This window comes from Pleurodeles waltl, chromosome 3_1 (genome assembly GCF_031143425.1).
Source record: "Pleurodeles waltl isolate 20211129_DDA chromosome 3_1, aPleWal1.hap1.20221129, whole genome shotgun sequence".
NCBI classification, from domain to species: Eukaryota; Metazoa; Chordata; class Amphibia; order Caudata; family Salamandridae; genus Pleurodeles; species Pleurodeles waltl.
This window is the reverse complement of record NC_090440.1, coordinates 1,846,793,109-1,846,811,800: the sequence shown is the minus strand read 5'-3', so window position 1 is coordinate 1,846,811,800 and position 18,692 is coordinate 1,846,793,109. Positions and strand designations below refer to the sequence as shown.

Below are 18,692 nucleotides of genomic sequence, written 5' to 3'. Positions count from 1 at the left end.
CATGAAAGTCACCCAATATATATTGATTTAACAAGTCAGTTTTGCTGTTTGACAAGATTGATTGGTGTGTGGAGAAAACGTTTTTATTGTGTCGATTACATTCTGAAGACAGTTTTTGAAGTGGAGTAATAAATCCCAGCTAATGAGCTAAAATGTTAATATTGTGAATTGAAGTTGAAATATCAGTTTATTTTTTTTTCTTCTAAAATCTAGTGTCATTCTTCTAGGAGAAATGCACCACATCTGATCGCTTAAGTGCATCTCTATCTGTAAAGGAGAAAAAGTAGTGGTGGCAGTGTCATGTTTTAAAAAGTAAAATATAAGAAGAGGAAGCAAACGATGAGCTTTCAAATCTTAGATTTTCAAGGAAAGTAAGAGACTGAAACCAGCCTGTCATGCACTTCCCTTTATGCCTTTAAAATTGGTCGCTAGGACGACATGGTGTTTTTGCAGGGTTTCCCTTCTTGTATGTTTGGATAGGGCGGAAAATAGGCCCAGGAAACAAAATAAAGGTGGTCTCCAATAAAGAATTAGATAGCTAAGAAATGCTTGTTCTCCTTATTTTGTAAACTGAGACCTTAGGTATTACCCATGTTAGGTCTCTCAGCCTTAGGGTGCTCTTCTCTCCAACGTTTTGCCCTTCTCCTCCATTTTTCCTGATCTCATTTTTGCTGCCATTAGGACATTGTGTGCTTTACCACTGGTAACCAGACCTAACGTGCTTGTGCTGTCTCCTCTAAACATACTACTAGTGGCTTTTCCTCAATTGGTATATTTAATTTACCTATAAGTCCCTTGTAAAGTGGTATTCCTTGTACACAGGGCCTGTAAATGAAATGCTACGGGGGGGGCACAGCACTGGTTGTGCCACCCATTTTGACGCACTTTAAACATGTCTCAGGCCTGCCATTGCAGAGTCTGTATGTAAAGGTATGAACTGCCATTTCGACCTGGCAGGATTTCTCTTTTCAGCAAACAATGTAATGATCAGCTCCCTAGAGGTCCATATGGTGATGCGTCTTGATTTTCATAACAACAAACTTAGATAGCCTTATAAAGTGGTTTAACTTACCCAATAAATACCTAATACAAATAGGAATAATGCTAATTCATGCACCAGTGCACTCAGATTGTCGGAAACCCATCAAGTTTATTCATTTTCTGTAATGAATGAACAGGCTAGTCAGCAACTCAACTGCCATTTTTAGGTTGAGCATAGCAATGCGCAAGTGCTGCTCTTCTCGGTTTGTTGCAAATTAATTCTGTGGGCTTTACCCACTTCAATCTCACGCCTATCACTTTCATTGGTTGCTGGTCCTGCCTTTCAAAAATCTCTTGATGTCGTTGGTAAATACTTTACATTTGTCCCACCTTGAGGTTGGTTTGTTACCACCACAGAGACTGACCTTGTTACATGGATTACTGCACGATCGCCATTTACCTTAGTGTGGCACACTATTTTTTTTTTCTTTTGCTTCGAAGCTTTGCACTGTATGGCCTTATATTGTTTCTTCCTCTTCCTTGTTTTCGGGACCAGACTTGAACCATGTTCCTCCTCTCCAAAGTCGGCAGCTCTGGCCCTCACACAACATCCTCTCGCCTAGAGTTCTTTGTCTGGTGCGTGTTGGGGCAGTCTGGTAATAAATAGTTTTTTTTATATAGCGCTTGGTAACACAGGGTCTGCCATTTCATAGCACTGCAGAGCAAAACATAATCACTATAATTCAGTTGCATCTACCTTGCAGAGCTGAAAACATGAAAAAACAATGTCAGGATTTTAATCTATGACATTATAATTCTGTCAAGACCTCTGCAGTGGGTGTATTACCCAACTGACTTGAGTAGAGCTTAACGTTAGGTGATAGCATGTGCTCTTGATTAACCCTGGAGGGTCACCGACCAAGCGCATACATTAATTCTAGTCAAGAAGATGGGAAATGGTCTTGTCTTCAAAATGTTGGAAAAGAAGTGGTGACTACAGACCTAAGCACTCATGCCCTCAAGCTTGATAGCAAAAAACATCTAGCCTTTGGATGTAAATTGTGCATCTTCAATTAGAGTTCAGTTAACGTGAACTCAATACAAAGGTATTACAGTACTCTACATGAACATGTTACATTACAGAAGAACACCTTCATTTTTAATAGCAAGGGGAGATTAAGTGATACGCCCAGAATGGCAGGATGTTGAGCTGACTCCGAGCCTTAAACTGTGTTCCCCAGCTCAGAGGTCGGCAGCTCTGGCCCTTATACCACATCCTTTTCCCTAGGGTTATCTGCCTGATGTGTGTTAGGACTGCCTGGGAATAAATAGATTTTTCTATATAGCACTTGCTGTTACAGGTTCAGCCATTTCATAGCGCTTTAAAGCAGGTGCCATTCTTAACAAAGTTGCAATAATTCATTTGCATCGATCTTGCAGAGATGAAGAGGTGAAAAAGCTATGTCGGGATTATAATCTGTTATATTCTCGTTCTGTCAAGACCTCTGCAGTGGGTGCATTAATCAAATGACTTGAGTAGAGCTTAACACTAGGCACTAGCACTTGCTCTTGATAACCTCTGGAGGGTGACCATCCAAACACATATGTTAGTTCTAGGCAAGAAAATCGAGAAAGGTGTTATCTCCTAAATGGTGGAAAAGGAGTTGTAACTCCAGACCCAAGCACTTCACAGCCTCAGGCTTGATAGCAATAAACATCTAGCTTTTGGATGTAAACTGGGCCTCTTCAAATAGAGTTGAGTTAGTGGAGGCAACCATTTTCCAAACCCTGTGGCACAAAGAAGCTAACACAAGGGTGCCACAGTTCGAGGAGCAGCGTATCATAGGACACAAAAGTGGAGTAAACTACATCACTTCCTCTTCTCAGATTCACTGGTGTCATCGCTTTGACAGTCCCTCACAGCTACTACGACCTTGCAGATGCCACTTTCAAAAGTGCTGTCTAAAACTGCTTCCTATTTAAAGAGGCCCCAACTTGAATACCCCCCACAGTCACTGCCACGGGCACAGAGCACTTCCCATCACCCTCTGGACTCCTGTGCATAATATCACAGACAGCCTGTAGGAATGAGGGAAAAACACTCCCAAGATGGCAGCCTTGTTGTGTCCTCTCTGTTGCAGGGACAGGCCTGGGAGGGTTGCTGGAGCAGCTGGCATACATCCACTACTCTCCAAATCAAAACACATACGTAAAAGGCATTGTCATTGACAACACCAATAGTTCTAACTCTCACAAATGCGAGACCTATTGCATTTCAAATGCTTGTTAGGTATGGCCTCTGAGACAGCTTTAGCTGTTGCGCCAGACTATTGTTTAATTAAAAAAAAAAAAAAAAAACGTGAATGTGCCTACTTATATACATACATAGAGGGTCTTTGAACCAGCCCTCATCATCCATTGGTCTGTTATTGTGTTATTCACATTTAGCTCTCACCCACCAAAGCATACAGCATAGGGCATTGGGACACCACACTTCTGCCATCGTCTCCCTTCCCTTTGAGTGACAACATTTTGCTGATGCACATCTACCTTACATTTTCTGTTTTCAGGGCCCTTTTATCTCTTTCATTCTTGGTTGCTCTAGGTATTCTCTAATACTACAGCAGTCCTGGCAGATTCTTTTCCATTTGACTCCTCCTCTCGTAGCTCACGTTGGTCCCCGCAGCATCTCTGCACTACTCCCCTCCCCCTTGCATGACGAACATCACAATGATTCTCTTCATTCTTCTGTTATTACAAACATAAAGTGCTCACCTAACACCATTGTAAATCCATCTAACGCATGCACTGGAAAACTGTTTTTTTTTTCACTTCCTAAATGTTTTACATGATATTTATTTAACTGGCTTTGTTACCACTTGGCCGTGCTCTTTAGTTTTTCCTATCTTCATCTTTTTACAGTGTGTGCATCATGCTGTGAACATCTGCTTTTGTTGGTCTTCAGCTCCCATTCCCCCTCTTCACTGAGTGGAAAACAGCACTGCTCCCGACAGCACTTCCTGGGACAATCACCATGACTCCACTACTGTGCAAAAGGCCATTTATTAGGACAGGATTGCAACAAACATCATAACTTGTGACAGCACAACATATTGAACTCCTTAACATATCAACTGTATTTCTCCATTGCCCCATCATCATTCTCTCCCCAATAATGCCTCATGCATTCTTTCCACCCTTCACCCCAGCCACTTCCTTCCATCACCGTTATCCTCATCTCTTCCTTTCCAAAACATCCTCCAACTACCACTTCATTCACCTGTTCCAGTTACCCTAGCCCCAGATCTCCTTTCACCTTATCTCCATATTCCTCCTCCCAAGGGGTGGATCTGCCCGGATATGACTCTCCACCCCCCATGTATCCCCACCCAGAAAAACTCCTTGAAGAAGTTTTTCTGCCCCACCCTTGTATGAAGTCACTACTGCAACACATTCAGTCCCATCTGCTCTTCCCACACCACACCCACTCATTCCAGAATCTTCTATTGTCTTATTGTGACTATTGTCTTAGTTCCACCAGACAATAAGTGTGTCCCAAATCAGAAAGGTGGACTCCGTCATCCTGAAAAAGCCCCCGTCTTCCTCACGCATACCCTCATGAGCCACAACCTTGATGTCATGTCCCGCACAAAAAAACCCTCATTGCTCTGTTAAATTTCTGAGCCTTGTCGATGGCGGCATGTTTGCCCACTCCCCTCCACTTTCTGCATGGAACAAATTCCGTCCATACCAAACATGTCCCAGACAGTTTACATTTCAGTAGCTCCAAGTCCCGCTGCATGTGTTGCAGTAGTGTCAGTCCAGACAGTTGCACCAAATAATTTTCCCCCAATTGAACCACCAACATATCCAGACAACCATGTCTGAGCACCATAGATGCTAAGAAAGGCAGTGAACCACCCCATCTCATACCACCTTTCCCCCACCAGAACACCTTGTGCCTTTTGCTTGGCAGTCCCAAATTGCATCCATAAATCTGTTTTTATGCATATTTCGCCACTCAATGGACGAAAGAGTTCCCCACTATCCAAGTCACCACTTTTTGGCTCGATGGGCTGCTCCTGGCTCCTAGGAAAAAATAAATAGATTAGCCACCAATCTTAAACCCCGCATCCACTCCCCCCACCCAAAAAAAACATGACCTCTGTAATTTCCACACATATCACTCACTGCACTTAGATTATTGTCATCCAATCTGACGTATCGTGTTTGATCCCCACCCCAACCGCGCCGCCAATTTCGCTGCCCCAATCTGAAAAGAATGGGTCCCGAATAAAGCACAATCTCAGCCTGCTGCCACCACTTCCCTGCGCAGTACTGCCAAAAGCTGAAAAGTCATGACCATGCTGCCATACTGATGGCAAAATACTCCTGCTTGCCTGCACCCGGGCCACGCCATAAAAGCACTCCATTCTATCACAGGGCACGCCATCACACCCCCCCCTTCAATCAACCAAATCCACTTCCCTCGCACTGCCTGGTCCATCTTAGACTTCCTCAACCATATCCCCACTCAACTTGATTTCAGCCGCAACTCATCCTGGTGAGTGCACCAATCACATCCCAACCATAAGACCTTCGACACTCTGAATGCTCCAAAAAACTAACTACACTTCCCCAGCCAACCCAAAATGTCACCCATCAGTAATGGCTTCCTTCAGAGCTCTCCTGGCTCTCGGTCTCTCCCTTCGTCATCCTTTCAGGACCCTGCTTAGCATCTCTTCCCATGTCGGGTCAAAGCCCCACAGCAGCTTCTCATAAAAAGGCAACCTGGGCAGTTTGCCCACGGTTTGGTTGTGGGAGATAAACCCTTATCCATGAACTTCAAAGCATAAAGCATCTCTGATCAGTATGCTCTCTCCTCAATGTCCTCCCTGCTCTCTCTCCTGGAACTTCTGAAAATCCATCCAGGCTAGCTGATAAATCTTCCTGGTAGATTCAGCTAAAGACCTCTCCACCAGTCTAAGAACTCTCAAGCCCTCCACTCCCAGATTTCCATAGATACCTCCATCTTGACTTCCTCCGCTTCAAGAGCCATACTGTGAAAATGGTGCCATTGTGAACGAGAGAACGAGTCAGTAATAACATTGTTCACTCCAGGCACATGTGTCACATTGAAGACAATATTCTTTTGCAAGCACAACAACATGAATCATCTCAACAGCTTAGAACCCTCCAATCCCTTGCTCACAAGCTCCACCACTGTCATTCTATCATCATGAAACATCACTAGCCTCTTTTGCACGTCTTCACCCCACACTGCCAATGCCACCAAGAGGGTAAAAAACTAAAAAAATGCAATGATGCGCCCTTGTTGCAGTCATTGCTGCTGCCAGCGCGTCGCACACCACCTACCATCCCAAAACTGGCCGTAGCCATATTCCCTTACCATGTCCAAGAAAATCGGCACTTGCCACACCATATTCTTTTCCTGAAACCTCATGGTTATTCCATTAAAATCTTCAAGAAAGGAGTGCCAGACCCCTAAATCAGCCCTCACTGCCATGGAAAGTCTGATCCTGTGATGTGGGAGCTTTGCCCCAGACATAGACAAGCCCAACCGCCTACAAAATGTCCGAACCCCGTTCCACCCAGCAAGCAAAATTAAGGAAGCCCAACAATTTCTGTGCCTTCCGAAGCCCCAAGCATCTTTCATCCATCACCTCTTCCAGGAAAGGTTGGAACTCCTCCACTTCCTGCCTAGGCAGCCTTGCAATCATACTTACAGTGTCCAGTTCAATTCCTAAAAATTCCAGTTATGTACTGGGGCCTTCCATCTTGGGAACCAGGGGCAACTCGAAGGTATCCACCATACCCTTACACTGATCCGATTCCCTGCCACAATCACCAGAACCAGCCTTACCAACAAACAAAAAATCATTCAGGTAATGTGTGACCTCCTTGTGCCGACTCCCCTTCACAAAAGCTCATTGCAAAAAGGAGCTGAAAGCCTCAAAAAGTGTGCAGGAAAGAGCACAACCCATGGGCAGCACTCTGTCCACATAGATGGACCTATCAAACTGCATCTCCAACAATGACAAATCCCCAGGGTGTAGCGGTAGTAAGCAGAAAGCAGAATTGGTATTGCATTTCACTAGGTGCACCCCCTGCCCAAAACTGCCTGACCAAACTCACAGCATCATCAACAGAGACATTTACAACTCTAGTATCCTCTGCAGCTAAGGAATCATTGGCCAATGCACCCTCTGGCCATCACATGTGATGTATCAACCTGTACACCCCTTCCTGTTGCTTAGGCACTACCCCCAGTGGAGATATCATTAGATCACAGTGGCCAGTACAAAAAAGGGCCTGCAATCCTCCTTTCTTACTCAATTTTGCCTTTACCACTCCTTGAAGTTTCGTGGCTGACCGCAAATTGTCAGCCCACCCACGACTTCTAGGTCCCTGGTACCTCACTCAAAAACTTTCCCGAAACCCCATTGTAGTCTCAAAGCCACCTCTGCATCAGTATATTGAGCCAGTAATGGCAGTATAGCATCCAACTTAATTGGCATCCTCTTTCCCTCCCTGCCCTCCATTGTTCTGCCAGGCTCGTCAGTGTAAAACACTGCATGATAGGATGTCTGCCCCCAAACTTTGAGAACTCATGTTTGAACCCACACGGATTCCTGTTGCAGAAACCTTTGTTAAAATTCCAAAAAGCCCTGATGTTTCCCCTGCGGACTCATTCCTGACCATATTATTGGTTGCACTACCTATCCCCTGCTGGGTGAGATGCAGCAGGAAGGACTTGTATGTAATCCGCAAACCACTTGCCGTATTTGTTGAGGCAGTAGATTGGGTGGATGACATCCACTGCATTCAAAGCTCTAAGTCCACATTCTTCTGTGGCTTGTCAGGCTTTACACTGATCCGCGTCCTGAATTCCTCATCTTAGCTAAGCCAGGCAAACCCCTTGAAGTGCATTTGGACCTTCCGAATAGTATCCATGTACTTAAAGAAGGCAATTGCCCTGTTGGGGTATTTATCACAGTAAAAGCTAGCATAACATTAAAAACGCAGACGTCCAGTTCTCCATAGTAATAGGAACTCTGGCCGACGCCCATTCTTCCTCCTTCAACCCTTCTTTCACCTGAATATCTCTATGAAGAAGCTTAATACATCCACATATTTATTCTTCCAAATCCTGCCCTTTGTCTTGTCTGAAATATGGGACCCTAACTGCATGGCCAGCTCCATGTACGATAAACGGTTCTTGTGTCCGGACTCATCTTTGGCCTCACTTTCTACTGCTCCTCTCTTGGTCACCTCCTCCTGGACACCTTCATTGTCCCTATCTGTCTTTCCTTCTGCCTCAGCTCGCTGTCCTTTCCAATTTTACCACCCCCCTGATGCATCCCACACCACCCACCCATCCTTCTTATCTGTTGGCATGCCCACGTGCTTCTTCTGGCGCCTGTTAACCAGGCCGGTGGCTCCGTCACCCTTGCGTACCTCCAAGGTCTGCACTTGACTCCTGCAAGACACCAACACCTGTCTCCTGTGCATCCCTGCCATCAATTTGCAACCAACCCCTTGCACACTTCTCCCGTCTCCCATTCCTCACTCTCAGCATCATAATCCATCTCCAGCATATCCTCACATTCAAACGTGTCACTTGTCACTCTGTCCTTCGTCGCTGCCGCAGAAGGTCACATAGACCTTTATCGGACCGCCCGCTCCTTAGATGGCACATGACACACAAAGTCCCACGCTGGAGGTAGGGCTGCAATAAACCCCTCTATTTCTTCAGACCAATGTCCTGGGATCATCATGTGTTCAGCTGATGTCACCAACTGAATGCCAGCTTCACCTGATGGTCTTTAGCCACTGCCTGCCTGGCTACTGCAGCCTGGTTCGCACGACTGGATACACCGCCTGCTCCATCATCCCTGCCTGGTCTGCCTCATCCATCTCCGTTGGCAGCCACAGCCAATGCCATCTCGGGCCATGACCTTCTAATCCTTTCTGGATCCCACCCTTGACTGGGGTCTCCTTCACTTCCTTAAACTGATGCACCTCCTCTGGCCTTTGTTCCCTAGCCTTGGGCAAACTGTTCCATAAATCCTCTGTCTCCTCTACTGACTGGCGTTGTTCCCTGATCCTGGCCTCCAAATCCACCACCTGCCTGTTACACTGTCCACTCACCAGACCAACCCTTCCCTAACTATGCTGGACCCCAATCACCTCGCCACCCCTGCCTCCACTGGGCACAACCGCACCCTCTCTGGAGCCCATGCTCCGCTGACATTCAGTATGTGACACTGCCTTGTTCCCCTGCCTGAAACCACCTTCACTTGTCTGTTTCCTTTAACCCATGGTTCCCTGAGCCTGTGCCCCACCCTCAGCTAGCTACTGCCCATCTTGGCCATACTCAGATCCAAGAGGCCCTCCCCTCCTACCCCATGCCTGTTGGTAACCCTGAGGTCCTCCCAGACCTCCAGTGGCCCTCCTTTGCCAAATCCTTATGACCCCCCTAAACCAGAGACCCTGGTACTCTCATTGCTGGCCCTAGCTTCTTCAGTTGCTGGGGCCATCTGGAGGCTCTTGCGCCTCCCCACGAGTTTTGGGACCCCCACCCCAGGAGAAACACTCCTTCCCTTCCTTACCTTACTCTTCTGGGTGCTTTTTGCTTTGGGCCAGCTGCATGCCGCAACGGCAGCTGCTATGCCCCGCGCGGTGGCCTGTGTCCATATCTCCGTGCCAACCCAGGCTACCTGAAACACTCCGGGCTGCAAAAGGTCCACGTGCACGGCCAAACCCCAGGTAATCAGCGCGGCCCAATTAGTGTCCAGATCAGGCCGTGGTGCCATGCGCTCTGCTATACTTGTGGCCTCGCCCCGTCACTGCTGGTCAATCTCTTGCAGTGCTCCATTCATAATCTCTGAAAACTATTCTCCTCATGAGCTGGTAGAGGATGTCATCTCCTCTCCCCGCTCCTTTAACCCCCCACTTCACCCGTGTGACCTCCCTCCCACTCCCATGGCCAATCCTATTAACCCACCTACTCTCACAAAACTGCTCAAGGAAAGACTAGTCTGCGACTAACTTCCCCTGGGACCCTCCACTCTTATAGCATGTCAGCATTTCAGTTAGTATATCTAACTAATAGATTGCCGCCACATAGTTATAAGTAACTTAGAAATGGTGAAATGTGGAAATCGGTAATCTTCTGCTATCTATCAAGAATGTGTTTCGATTTGTTTTTATTGGCTCATCCATTCCATCCTCGCGTCTCCGAATAGCAGTGCCTATGCGCGCTTGCAAGTAAATGAAATATGGCATTTGCTAGCTGCATGAGAATTAATACAAACAAAGGCTTCCAAATTATGTAGTTGTTTTAGGAGTGTGGACACACACAAAAGGTCTTTTGCTCCCAATACGCTTCTGTCTGCTCTGCACCGGTATGTGAGCTGTCCCAGTGGACGAGGTTAGACAGTTCTGAAGAGGGCCTTTGGCATAGGAGGTAAGAGGTGTTAGCATGGGAAGCAAAGTGCTTAACATATGGATGTCTTGCTTTTAGGAACATGTCTGAAGAATAAATGACATTGACTTTAATGCAAATGAAAAGAGTGATTTTTTTTTTTGTGTTGTATTTTTTTATTGTTAATTGCATCATATTACACAGTATATAGTGAACAGTCTATTAATCTAAGCCATTTCTGTTTCTAATCATATTTTCTCTTAGTGAAGGCAACAAGTACAATTTTACATTCTGTGAATCATTATCAATACACATGTCTGTTTCCTTTAAGCATTATGCATGTACAATTATTGTTTTATATCTCTCTTGTCTATTGCTATCCCATTTGCCCTAGTTGTGGCATTTTCTTATAATAATGCAAATACCATCAGAGGTACGTTAAACGATTCAGTATAACCAACTTATGAAAAAAAAGAGGAAGAAAACAAAAGAACAAGGATCCATTCGCTCCATGATGTCCTTGTTATACAATTCTACTGTAATAACAGTCGAGTTCAATACTAATCAGGTGTCCCATTTGCCATCTCCTTGAGCCTCCCAGAGATATGCTGCTAGTCATTTAAAGAGTATGAGTCATAATGTTTTGTGATAAGGATGGGATATGGTCAAGGGTAATGGGGGACCATTAGGGGTGTATTGAGGGATATAAGGAAAAGCAGTGATTAGTGTGGGTCGTGGAAATGGGAGAAGGAAGGGGCGGTGGCGGGTGAGGGGGGAAGGCGTCTGAGTAGGGATCAAAGAATATAGAAAATGTAGAATAGAGAGAGAAGGTATGGAAGGGATCGGGGGAGAGAGAACATATAAATGAATTCTATTAGTGTCCATGGTGTCTAAGGAAGAATAAGAAAGTGACAACAATAGTAACAATAATAATCACTGCAGTAATAATGATGTTAATATTAGTAGTGATATTAGCAGTGACAGTGATAGCGATAGTGACCTAGGGGAGGGGGTTGTGTGAATTCAAAAGGCAAATCATTATAGTGGCTGCTTCCATATGAAGAGAATAGGGCCAGGTTACAAAATGTTACAAGATGTTATGGGGTGCGGGGGGGGTTGAGGGTTGAGTCGGAGAATGGCACGGTGACATGAACATCAATAATATATTTCTAAGGATTGGGATGTGAATATTGGTATAGGTTATGCCAAGAAGGTCAATGCATAGTGGATAGTGAGCAGTGGCTTTACCGTAGGTTATGCGGTAACTTTCTACCTTTCTACCGGGGGGGGTCATCTGAGTCCAGGAGGGGAGGGATGGTGTGTTAGGTATGGGCGAATGTACCTGCATGGGCATGGCATCAGGAATGGTGTGTTCCCACAACGTGGTATTTTGTGGAGTTCTTTAGGGGTGATCCGGTCCTAGTGTCCGGAGATGAAGGGTGACCAGGTCTGGAGAAACACCTTCGTTCTGTCCTGTAAACTGTAGATAAGTCGTTCGTGTGTGGCTGCTTGGTACATTGCTGTCAACCATTCATCATGGGAGAGGACGGTCGATGCACGCCAGTGTCTAAGGATGCATAATTTGGCAGTTGCTAGCGCAGTGTGGAGGAGTCTACTTTGAGTTCGTGTGATCTTATGGAGTTCTCCCATGTCGTGTAGCAATAGGAGAGATGGGGTGAGAAGTGGTGGGAGGGGTAGAGTTTCTCGGAGGGTGTTTCCCACTGATCTCCAAAAAGGTTGTACGGCTGCGCAATCGTGTAGGATATGGAGTAAGTCACAGTGCGTGTGTGGGCACCTCCAGCAGTTTGCATGGGGGAGAAGTCTTGCTGTATGTAATTTCTGTGGGGTCCAATACCAATCATCTAGTGTCTTAAAAAGGCAGAATTTCAGGCGAGCCTTGCGTACTCCGTGGTCTCTAGCTTCGATCAAGTCTGTCCAGTCCTCCAAGTCATATTCAGTTTGTAGGTGCATCTGCCATTTATTTTTGAGGGAAGTCAGGAGTGGGAGTGAGAAGAGGTGACGATTCAGCAATGCCTGAAGTCCCGATATCGCGCCTTTCATCTGCCCACATGTCTCTAGGTAATGTAATATAGGAGAGCGAGGGAGCTGTTGGGGGAGGACACCTAGTCTCAGTTTAAGACAATGTCTGAGTTGGAGGTAGCCCCATGAGTGGCATTCCGGGAGGTTGAATTCCACCTGTAGGTCCCTAAATGTTTTCCAGGTTTCCCCTGATATAAGTTGGTCCACTCGCATGACGCCTCGTTGACCCCAGTCCTTCCAGATAATTGTTTTCCCTCCAACTTGGAACCCTTTGTTGCCCCATAACAGAGCTCTGTCATGTAGGTGCAGGTCTATTTTAAGGAGCCGGTGTACCTGCTGCCAGGTTTTCTTCATGGCTCCTATCATAGGATTGGTGGGTCGGGGGCATTTTTGGCTCGTATCGTATAATAGCTGAAGGCCGTAGGGGGCCCCTGTAAGAGCTCGTTCTACGTCCACCCATAACGGCGGATTTATTACAGTTGAGAGTAGGAGGGCCATTTGTGAAAGATGTAACGCGTAAGAATAGTGTTTGATCGAGGGAAGGCTTAGTCCACCGCATTCCCGTCGGGTTATCAAGGTGGTTCTGGGTAGTCGTGGGCACATGGATCCCCCAAGCAAAGGTGCGGATACAGCGGTCTATCTCTCTTAATACAGGTAAGGGGATCTGTAAGGGGAGCATACCTAGGACACCTACTGTAGTCCCGTTTCATGGCATTGATCAGTGGATCTATATAGCCTGTCACTACATTGACCAACCCTGTATTTACGTCAATTCCTAGATATCTTAGTCGGGAGTGTTTCCATTTGATTGGTAAACCTAGTATGGAGGAACTCACTGTGACTGGGGAAAGTGGTAGAGCTTCGCACTTGTCCCAATTGATTCGATATCCTGATATGCATTTGAATTCCATTAGAATCTCCCTCAGGGAAGTGATGGAGTTGGGTAAGTCAGTAAGGGTAAGTAAGATGTCGTCTGCGTATAAATATATGTCAGAGTTTCCGCCTGGTAGTGAGATTCCTGATATGAGGTTGGAACTACGGATAGCTGCCGCCAGAGGCTCCACCGCGAGTAGAAATAGGAGGGGGGATAGTGGGCATCCTTGACGTGTCCCTGTCCGGATCGCAAAAGTGTCCGACAGGAACCTCCCACAGTTTACCTGTGCTGTCGGGGAGCCATATAGGAGGCGCACCTTTTTAATGAAACCTTCTAACCCGAATCGTTTCAAGATTTCAAAGAGGTACCACCATTCTATTCGGTCGAAATGCTTGCTCGGCATCCAACGAGAGGGCTAAGGCTTCCTCTCGTGTATCGCGTGCAGTCCAAATGGCATGGAAGAGTGTGCGGAGGTGGTTCCTGGAGGAGCGGCCTGGCACAAAGCCTACTTGGAAGTGATGGATTAGCGAGGGAATAACTTTTTTAAGGCGAGTGGCCAGTATTCCCGCTAATATTTTAATATCTCCTGTTCAATAAGGAGATAGGACGATAGCTTCCGCTGAGAAGTGGGTCTTTTCCGGGTTTCGGCAAAACTGTGATAGTGGCTTTATTAGACATAGGATGTATGGAGCCTTCCCTTTCGGCCCCTTGGAACGCCTCGTATAAGACATCTACTGTGTCGGTTCCCGTCCATTTATAGAATTCAGATGTGAACCCATCTTCCCCCGGTGCTTTGTGATATGATAGATTAGGTATTGCTTGTTGTATCTCTTCCTTACTAATGTCCCCTTCTAAAAGAGCCCTGCCTTCATCTGTAAGATGGGGGATGTGCGTCCTCTGCGGGAATGCGTCTAAGCGGGCAGTGTCCTCCGATGTTTCTAAGGAATACAGAGTTTGGTAGTACCGGCCGAATTCTTCTGCAATCGCCTGGGGGTGTGTGATGAGTAAGTTATCCTGGTGCGCAGTGCCGGTATAGCAAGTGCTGATTCCCGTTGGCGTAGTTGGGCAGCCAATAAGCGGCCCGCCTTCTCTCCGTGCTCATAGTGTCGTCCCTTCAGCCTTTGTAGGGCATATTCTGCCTGTGAAGTGTAGAGGGTGTTAAGCTCCATTTTAGCCTGTTCTAGGGAGCGGCGGTTGGGGTGGGTGGGTTGCTGTGTGTATTTCCTCATGGCCTGCGTTATTGTGTTTTCTAACGTGCGTTGTTGGGCCCGTCTATGGGCATTGGAGATAGCTGCATCTTTCATTAGTTGCCCTCTAATAGTTGCTTTTGCCGCAGCCCAGAGAAGTTGTGGTGAGGTTACTGAGCCTCTATTGTCCTTCATGTATGTGGCCATATGAGTCTTGAGTTGTTCTTTCCCAGTCGGGGATCGGTATCTAGTGTTAGGGAGGCGCCAGGGTTTACGGCTGGGTGTAATCACTCCGAGTTCCAGGGTTAATAATACCGGAGAGTGGTCTGAGTGCGGCTACCAGTATTTCCATTGACTTAACCGCTTGTAGCATTCTATGATTAAGTAAGAAATAGTCTAGCCGTGATTGGGTCCCGTGGACCGAAGAGACAAAGGTATATTCCCTATTGGAAGGTTGGGAGAGGCGCCAACAATCTATTAGGCCATGATCTGAGAGGATGTCTTTTAATACGGCTCTATCTGCATTGTTACCCGTGTCAAGACCATTTGATTGGTCTAGAATGGCATCTTGGACTATGTTCCAGTCCCCCCCAAGAATATATTGTGAGGCACCTCTCTGTGTTAGAAGACGATTAAGAGAGAGGAAAAAGGAGCGCTTCGAGCCGGTGGGGGCGTATATGGAGCCTATGCATATTGTGGAGGATCCTACCACTAGCTTAACTAGTACGTAGCGTCCCTCTGGGTCATGCCATGTTTTAACTAGTCGGAATTGCAGGGAGCGACGCAGGAGAATTGCCACTCCACATTTCCTTCCCGTTCCCTGTGTACCTGCCAACATAGGTGGTGTTCCGCTGTATATTACTTTTCCCACCCAGTCTCTACGTAGTTTCTCTGATTCCATTGAGGAGAGGTGTGTTTCCTGTAGTAGAGCAATGTCGGCATGTTTGGAGCGGAGATAGGACAGTATCTTCTGTTGCTTAATATAGTGGGTCATGCCGTGTACATTCCAGGACAGGGCCGTGAGCGGAGTTGTCGATCCTGAGGGTGCCGGATGTGTCATGGTTTATGGTGTATTGAATATGTTATGGTCCGTGTGATAGGGCCAGGAAGTAAGTACTGACCGGCCTGAGAGGCGAGGAATATAGGTTTCTTGTTCAGTTAGGCCTTGGGAGATTGAGAGAGTTCCCCGTGGTCACAATACGAAGAATATAGAAGAGGAGGAAAAAAAAAAAAGGGGGGGAGGATGGAGAGAGATAGCGTGGAGTGTGCAGAGAGAAACAGACAGCGATTCCTGCGTGGGTATGGGTGAGTATAGAAGTGGAGAGAGGAGTGGGTCTAGGAACCTCACTAAAACGAAAAAGTAAATGATGATAATAATAAAAGAATACAAGAATAAATAAATAAAAAAATAAAAAATAAAAAAAGGAATAGAGAGTGGAAATTGGTCAGAGTAGGAAAACACTCACTACTGCCTAAATCCTTCTAATCTGCAGGTCTAACCTTTAAGGCCCGCGCGCCGGTAGTGTATTATATCAATGGGGCATAATGAGGGAATATATGCTTTGTTCCTGATATCATGGGACCCCCCAGGGAGAGGGTGGGCCCCAGTCGCGTGGGCGCATAAATGGATGCATGAGATGCCGGGGGGCTGGGCGTAGGCCCGGAGCAAATGTTAGGGTCCAAGGACGAGGAGGGAGGGGGAGGGGAAGAGGTACGGGCCCCGGGCTACGCACCACGGAACCTCCCACAACACGTTCTATGCTTATCATCTGTTAAGACATCTTAGAATGTGAAAATCCGTAATATCTTATGATGATCTACGGCGCTGCGTTTTGAGTGATCGCCCGGGAGCATGTCCCTTGTGGCAGTCTCGGAGCCACCGTGACCCTGAGTTGGGTTAGTCTCATTACTCCCTTCAGTGCGGTTATTATATGCCTAGGAGTTAGCTGCGCTGTTCCGCAGGTGTACCTTTTGTGGTTTGTCTTCAGTAAGAGTAGGGGCGTGTTATCGTCTGTTAATATCATCTGTAGGTTTTCCTAGTGGGTAGGGGCGTTGGGGCTTTCTCAAAGGATGTTATCAGTATTGTTACGCTGCTGCCGTTTGGGCCTAGGGTATTGAGTGGTCCGCCCACCCCCTCCTGGGGCGGCAGGGGGGCAGGGGTGGGGGGGGGCATTAGGGGGGGGGAAGGCCTCGCCAGCGGGTCATCAGGTTGACCTCCCCTATGAGCCGTCTATCCAGTAAATGTATAGTGTTCGAGACGGCACGGCATGTATCTTCACGTTTGTGTATGTCTGCCCTATGGGGGGGGGGGGCGTACGGGTGACTTGAGTATGACTGTGTTAAGCGCTCCCCCACTAGTGAGATTGGGGCTGATGCTGTGTGGTGTCCCACAAGTCTAATCCTATCTGTTCCTTGTCCTGGTTCCTATGTGATATCCCCTCCCCGAGCCCCCCCTCCCACACCCCCCACCAACCCCACATCGGAACCCGGGTCGGCCCCCCCGCCGCAGCAAGGTCAGCAGTTAATGGATACAGCTTGCCCTATGTGTTACACTGCGGCAATCAGCATTTGATAAATGTGTTTTTAGTAGGCCCCCTCCCCCCTGGGTGAACAGCAGATAAGGTGGATGAGCATGTCACTTAGCTGTCCCAAGGTAGAGGGTAGATGGCCTAGAAGCAGGTCCGGATCTCCGGGTCATCTGTCCTACTGTGAGCTTAGTGTTCAGCATGCTGGTCTTCTGATGATGGTTTCAAGGGGGAGCGGGATTCGTCTCTGCCCGCATCTTGAGTGTGATCAATCACTGCTTGCAGGATGTGCTCCCGGGCTTCCTGTGTCTTTGGGGGCCGATCATATCCTCTGCCTTTTTTTGCGAGGGGGGCATTGAGTCTGGGGCCATGGAGTTGGCAAGCTAATAGCAGTTTCTGTATGTGGCGCTGGAGAGTCCAGATGGCCCGGGCGGTGTCCATAGATTGCGAAGTCACACTATGCAGATAGGCGCTGAGGTCCTCGGGGTCAGTGAAGTCTCTGGATGTGCTGTGGTGTGTGATCCACATACGTGCCGGTTCAAAAAGACCATACTTGATGTCTAGAGATCTTAGTTGCGGACCTAGGGCAAGAAATGCCCTTCTTCTGTCATTCGTTAACCTCGAGAAGTCTGCCGCCACTCTGATTTCGTGTCCATCCAGTGATATCGGTTGTCGTGCTTTAGCTGTGGAGATGACCTGGCGGGCTTGTTCATGGCGCAGGAAACATGCGATGATAGTGCGCGGTTTATTTGTAAACGCTTTGTGTGGGGGACCAATTCTGTGCACCCTCTGAAATTCTGGAGGTGGTGAAAACTCTATGCCGAAGTGGTTGGTCAGCAGTGAGCTAAGAAAGGTTTTGATATCGGATCCTTCTTTTTGTTCCGGTATACCGAAAAAGCGTACATTGTCTCTACGACTTTGGTCCTCCAGTTCAGTGAGTTTAGCTCTGAGCGACTTTAGTTCCTCTTCCTGATCAGGGGTTGCCGCTATATGGTCTTCTACTGCTGACAGGCGCTGATCTAGGTTAGTTACTGTTTCTCTGAAGCCTGCTATATCAGCGCGGATTGAGGAGGAGGCCAAAGTTAGGTCTGTTATTTTTAGGTCCATTACCTCCAAGCGCCGTCCAACTGAGGCAATCTCTTGCAGTATACGATCTGTGGCATCTAGTGTGGGTTGATCTACCGGGGAGATGTATGTCCCTGTGGCGCGGTTTGTGCCGTCATAGCTTTGGGTTGAGCAATGGCTTCCGAGAATACCAGTTGGCAAGAATGTTTACTTGTGGTCTTGTCGTTGGGCATTGTTCTCAAGGAGTGGAAGTCAGATAGAAGATATTATTTTAAGAGCTAGCACTCGAGAACTTGTATGAGTCTGTTCAGACCTACGGACAGTTTCTTCGACTTCCGAGGATGGGTCAGACCTTGGGGTATAGGATCTGTAGATAAGGTACCTACTCGGTTTGGTGTCCTGCTGTGACCTGCGAAGCTTTAGAGCGTGATCTATAGAGGACAATCTAGAATACGCTCAGTATCTGACAGTGGTTCATTGATATAGGGCTGAAGGGGGATCAACGAATTTGAGTGTGTTGCAGCGTGCAACTGGGGGAGGGGCATCTTGTCTATGTTTTATTTTAGATGAGG

General features: G+C 47.1%; 1 protein-coding gene across 7 annotated transcripts in view; it reads left to right on the top strand.

Annotated features, from left to right (window-relative positions):
* GULP1 (GULP PTB domain containing engulfment adaptor 1) overlaps positions 1 to 18,692 on the top strand; it is a 1,895,686-nt gene that overhangs the window by 1,236,474 nt on the left and 640,520 nt on the right. The gene's annotated exons all lie outside the window — the stretch shown is intronic.